The following is a 6863-nucleotide window of genomic DNA, read 5'->3' on the forward strand; positions in this document are numbered from 1 at the left end:
ATTCTTTTATGATTAAAGAATGTTTGTGTAACAAGCTGTCAATTTATTATTTAGATTTTAAAAGTTAGGTCTAGCGCAAAAACGAGGCGCCGTTGTTGTTAACGGAACAAGTCTACGAAAATAAATTCTTGGAAAATGTCTCACGCTCGACAGAAAGCAGCCAGGATGTTCCCGTTCGGTGAGCGTTCAAATGGAAGTATGCTTGTACTGTATTTAGACGCTCGGGGAGCTCTGTGATGGTTTACGGGAGGCTTACTGTGCCTTTAAAAATGACACACTTTTTTTCCGTATCAAGTAACCCTATGGTCAGTTGCACGCCAAATTGGCATGATTGTTTCGAACAACTGCACTCACAACTAAGATTATCAAGTGGTTCCCTGAAGCGAGACACAAAATTGCACAGTTTGTGCTTGCACACAGTTGATATTAGTAGTGCTCCGTGCTGCGTTCACTAAAGCGAGACGAAGAATAGCGCTGTAGTTGTTTGGACAAAGTCAAGATAAGTAATGCTCCTTGGACAGAGGAAAACGACACACCACAGTTTCAGCTGGTGCATTTCCTCAAGCTTATGAACACGCGAACCATTGCCAACAAAAAAAGTCCTCGTAAATTCGACGCTGTTCAAAGCCTTTGGTCCTCTTTTCAATCTACGGCACACATGCTTCCCAATAGATCCAATTTTCTTTTGTCTCAAGGGACCCCGATTAATCCACGTTTGGTTGGCTGCTATATTTGTCATTTTCACATAAAGAATTGCGCAGAAAATAGATTCCTTGATAGAAGCAGCAGGCACAGAATTTTCGAGGTTGTTCGCATATGCGTTGTGAATGACTTCAGAACTGCTGAGCTGTAAATGCAAAAAAATGGGCAATTCTGGAAATTGCTCGCATGGTCAAGTAGACGGGGTTGCGTTGAAGCGAATTTGCATTAAAAGCAAACAGAGAAAGAGGGCAAGAGAGAGAGAGAGGGGGACACAGAGAGAGAGAGAGGGGGACAGAGAGAGAGAGAGAGATAGGGGGACAGAGAGAGAGAGAGAGGGTGACACAGAGAGAGAAAGAGAGAGAGAGAGAGAGGGGGACAGAGAGAGAGAGAGAGAGAGAGAGAGAGAGAGAGAGAGAGAGGGGACACACAGAGAGAGGGGGACAGAGAAACAGAGAGAGAGAGAGAGGGTGACACAGAGAGAAAGAGAGAGAGAGGGGGGACAGAGAGAGAGAGAGAGGGTGACACAGAGAGAAAGAGAGAGAGAGGGGGGGACAGAGAGAGAGAGAGAGAGAGGGGACACACAGAGAGAGGGGGACAGAGAGAGAGAGAGAGAGAGAGAGAGAGGGTGACAGAGAGAGAGAGAGAGAGGGGGGGGGGGGGCAGAGAGAGAGAGAGAGAGAGAGGGGGACACGGAGAGAGAGAGGGGGGGACAGAGAGAGAGAGAGAGAGAGAGGGGGGGGGGACAGAGAGAGAGAGAGAGAGAGAGAGAGAGAGAGATTGTGTGTGCGGGTGCCAGTGCTAAATAGGTGTCGCATTGCAATGCTGAATTATTGCTAAATGAGTGTAATAATAGTAATGTTAAAGTCAATGCTAAATCATCATCATGCAGTAATGATAACAGACACAATCCTTCTCGTGAAATCAGTACGGCTGCCAATCTCAGATCAGGCTTTTACTTGGGCTAAGACCAACCCTCCACTTGGTCACATAACACAAATCAACACCCTCATTGCTCGCTGTCGAGAGTTGAACTATTTTTGATGAAATAATCTCTTCAAAAGCCACGGGTGGCTTTTACGACATAAAATCATAAAAACTATTCCAACTGTACACAGAGAGCACCCAGGCAGTTAAATTTTGGTATGTGACCAAGCGGAGGGTGATTCTTATTGCTTGCAGAAGCTTGGCCAGATCTGAGATGGTTTTCACGAGAAGAAATATACGTGTTTTTAATCAGTGCCATGTTATGACGGGCGCAGTGGCGTGGTGGTAAGACCTCGGCCTCCTAATCGGGAGGTCGTGAGTTCGAATCCCGGTCGCTGCCGCCTGGTGGGTTAAGAGTGGAAATGTGTACGATTATGTGCAGACCTGCTAGTGACTTAACCCCCTTCGTGTGTACACGCAAGCACAAGGCCAAATGCGCACGGAAAAGATCCTGTAATCCATGTCGGAGTTCGGTTCGAAAATACCCAGCATGCCTACTCAACGAAAGCGGAGTGAAGCTGACTATGCTCTCAGAGTATAGTTTGGGGAACCTATATGGAACCCAAATGGCCAAACGAGCTCACACGTAACCAGAAAATTCTGGAACGCTGAAGAAGAAGAAGAAGAAGAAGAAGAAGAAGAAGAAGAAGAAGAAGAAGAAGAAGAAGAAGAAGAAGAAGAAGAAGAAGAAGAAGAAGAAGAAGAAGAAGTGCCATGTTATGCCAGATAATCTTCCAACGCATTCTCAAAACCGATACACTAGTGCACAATGGCCACAAACACCTCAGCCATCCATTAGCAGGATTAGCTGTCTGTCCCCAAAGTAGGCTACATTATAATCAGCACGACCAAGCTGGAGACATCTTACATTTTATTTGCCGCATAATCCTCCCACCCCACCGACGCCCACCCCACCCCACCCCTATCACCACCCCCATCATTATCCCGCTTAAAAGGTTACTGGGCTGTTGCACTTGAATTTAAATAAAGCTGTGTCTCCTACATCTGTAGAAATGATGTGTTCGCGAACACTACGTGTAGTATACTGTCTTACTAAGCACGCCGAACACTAGGTCATTAATTAGGTAACCAAGCAACTGAATAAGCACTTAACTGGTGAACACTCTAACTATACCCACATACTTACATATCTAACTAACTATCTAACAAACGAACGAACGAACGAACGAACTAACTTACTAGCTAACTAACTAATTAATTAACTAACTATTTAACTAACGAACTAGCTAACTAAGCTTTCATTCAATCAATGACCACAAAGTATGCAAACATTTAAGTAAGTTAAAGTCATAATGTCTGCCTAAAGAAATGTTTCCATGTGCAAAAGCGTCTTGTGAAGAAGGCTTAATTAGGAAAGTCTCCTGCATGAAAACTAACAATACTGGCGTATCGTTGAATTTCATTTATTTTCTTTCGTTATTTCTACAAAGAAGGAGGCTCCGTGATCCGTTCTTGGAGAATTCTGCCTCAGGCATTTAGCATCTTTGACCATGCAATGGCGATTGATAAAACCTCTAACAAAATGGATTAAACCCAGGGCTAAGGTGCACCACGCGAAAGTGGATGCCACTCAACCGGGTGAGACCAAACCGCGGGGTCTGATTCGTTGACATTTCAACAAATCTGAATTTCAACCTATCCCACACCGTGGCTGGTTCCCACCCGGCCGGTTGGTAAATTTCTCGTGTACCTCGGCCCAGACGTCATAAATGGTCAGTTATACAGGGTGGTCCAAAAAAATGTAGACAGTTTTGCGTGCCTGTCATTTCTGCTACAGGGCTCCCACCTATTCTTTTTCACCTGGAATGTCTCACACAAGCATGAAAGTTTAGTAAGGCACAGTTTTTTCTTCTTTGCAACATCATTTCTGGGCGTAGTTCAATAGTTCATACATTTTCAATCCAAGCACCTCGTCCCCAGATCTTTTTCCTCCAGATTTCTTCCTCTGGGGGTACTTAAAGGAAAGGGTTTACCACAACAATCCACAGACAATACAAGCGCTAAAGGAGAACATTCTTCGTGAAATCAGGAGGATTCCACTCGAGACCTTGGACAGAGTTATCAACAACTTCAATGTCCGTGTCGCAGCCGTAATCCAGAGACGAGGTGCTTGGATTGAGAATGTGATGAACTATTGAACTACGCCCAGAAATGATGTTGCAAAGAAGAAAAAACTGTGCCTTACTAAACTGTCATGCTTGTGTGAGACATTCCAGGTGAAAAAGAATAGGTGGGAGCCCTGTAGCAGAAATGACAGGCACGCAAAACTGTCTACATTTTTTTGGACCACCCTGTACATTGGTGTGCGTGCTTGCATGTGAAACTTGGAGGTCGTCATTTTGGGATTGACACCCAGCGAGGCGACGTCATTGGGGTACGGATTTAAATTAAATCTACCAATCGTATGTGGCTAACTAGAAGTCAGCAAATAACCTACCAAATTGATAATAAGATATGACAAAAATAATGTCTAATGAACCCGACAGAGTTATTTTCGGAATGTGGCTATTCACACACACACACACACACACACACACACACACACACACACACACACACACACACACACACACACACACACACAATCAGTGATGTTCCTCGCCGCTACATAAGTGTTTGTGTCTCCATCTAGACACGTTTGACTAGCATCTTCACGCACAGAATGAGTGATACCTTACCACACTCTTTTCATCGGGACGTGCATAACCAGTGATATTATCACCCTTGCCACATGTTTTTTTTTCTCTCCGTCTAGACGTGCAATACAAACATATATCCTACATACGTGAGAGAGGCGACCCATGATATAACAAAATCGTTCAATTCATACTACGTTTGTATATCATGTAAATGAGGTCGAGTCAAACTTGTCTGGCAGGGACCTGATTTTTCACAGCTTGTTTGTTTGTTTGTTCGTTCATGGGCTGAAACTCCCACGGCGTTTACGTGTATGACCGTTTTTACCCCGCCATTTAGGCAGCCATACGCCGCTTTCGGAGGAAGCATGCTGGGTATTTTCGTGTTTCTATAACCCACCGAACTCTGACCACAGGCGGAAGGTATCGTCCACTGGACTACTACTATCACAGAAAGACTACAAGGTACGTCACTCACCTTCGAGTCTTCTGTGTTCTTGGAGTCGCTTCCTGGGGAAAAATATTGTTCAAGACGGTTTGCCTCTTCCTATCCACTTTACGTCAAATCATGCATCCGCACCGAATATGCATACCAGCGCTCATTGGTCTAAAACATATGTAAATATTGTGTAGCAAAGGGAAGCTACCCACGGGAAAATAATCATCGAATATCCTGATTTGACCCAAAGTGGATATTAGCGGCTCGCAAACGAAGATTCGTCCAAATGATGGTTAACAACAACCTGCAACGGACGGAAGCTGAAAATTAAAGGTACATACAGTTCAAACAATCATTCAACTGTATTTATTTGACCTTACACAGACTGTAGGAAGAGGCAAACCGTCTTGAACAATATTTTTCCCCAGGAAGCGACTCCAAGAACACAGAAGACTCGAAGGTGAGTGACAGACCTTGTAGTCTTTCTGTGATAGTAGTAGTCCAGTGGACGATACCTTCCGCCTGTGCTCTGACATGGATTACAGGATCTTTTTCGTGTGCACTTGGTCTTGTGCTTGCGTGTACACACGGGGGTGTTCGGACACCGAGGAGAGTCTGCACACAAAGTTGACTCTGACAAAAAAAATCTCTCGCCGAACGTGGGGACGAACTCACGCTGACAGCGGCTAACTGGATACAAATCCAGCGCGCTACCGAATCCCCGCCATTTTTCACAGCTCATGCATGATGCCAAAGTCACCCAGACAAACGTCTTTCTTGAGACACTTTTGCGCTTGCTGTTTCCCCTTGAAGATTTTGTAGAACTAACACTTCAATCTATATCTTTTAGAAATGTCTCTTTGCTTTAACGTCAAAAATTGCACAAGGCTTTGGAAGAGACGGAGGTGCAATACAAGCATCTTCAGACACAAACTAAGTGATATATTCCTCACCTTTACCCCAGTTGTCTCCACCAGGACGTGTAAAAGCATATATAGTTGGCCACACACAATCAGCGACTTTGTTTTCCATCCAGGCGTGTAGAATAGTGTCATCACGCACAAAGGCAGTTTTAACACCCACAGCGATCACAACCTGACGTTGATGATTATCACATCTAATGGAACTTCTCATGGGCACCGAAAAAAACGACAAAATTATCCACAAATTTCCGGCACAGTCCGGTTGCTTAAATCTGTGATCGTACAGGGAACGGTCAGAGAGAACAAACAAATCACTGTAAATCCGTGATCGTATAGGGAACGGCCACAGAGAGAAAAAAAATCACTGTAAAACCGTGATCGTCCAGGGGACAACAGGAAAGAAAAATAATCCCGTAAATCTTTGCTCGTACGGGGGACTGCCGCAGAGAAAACAGAATATCTGTCGCCGGGGGACTTGGTCTTTTCTCGAAGGACAGAGACTAAGCGTTAAGCGCATCCTTTGCTAATGCAACTGTCAGGTATCGTGACAGTTCGCATCCGTTTTGTGGCCACTTGATAGTGTTACGGCCCCTTAGTTCCGTTAGTTGTTCCCCTTTGCTTGTTTGCGATAATCTATGCTAATCGTATGCAGGGAGCAATGGGTGCTGGGGTCTTTTTGTTTTGTTTTGTTTTTTTGTTGCTTGATTTTATTTTTGTTGTTTGTGTGCACAGAAGGTGATATTTCCAAAATGCTCATATAAAATGTAGTAACAACATTTAATAACAGTGGTTTGGTAACTGTGTATAAGTTATTATCCCACACATACACACCCTTTCGTTTAAACACTCACCGCTTGAGAACATCCTAGGTGCCCTCCGTAAAGAGCGAGCATTGATCAAAGAATGTATTTCGTGCTGTCAGCGGAACGGATTTACAGTAGGGAGATTCAAAAGACAGCACGTTTCGTTTTGCAGCTCGTTTCGTTTGGTGAATGAGTCACCCCGCGAAACGGAACGTGAAACGAGACGGCATAGGCCGCAGACAAGATTTAGATGTATTCACGTTTCGTTTCGGAATGAAGGAAGGGCGATAAATCTTCAAGTGAAATTATCACGTCTGTCCTCGATCAGAATGGGAAAAAAAACCCTAGGAGGTGG

The sequence above is a fragment of the Littorina saxatilis genome, linkage group LG3 (assembly GCF_037325665.1).
Source record: "Littorina saxatilis isolate snail1 linkage group LG3, US_GU_Lsax_2.0, whole genome shotgun sequence".
In the NCBI taxonomy this organism is placed as follows: domain Eukaryota; kingdom Metazoa; phylum Mollusca; class Gastropoda; order Littorinimorpha; family Littorinidae; genus Littorina; species Littorina saxatilis.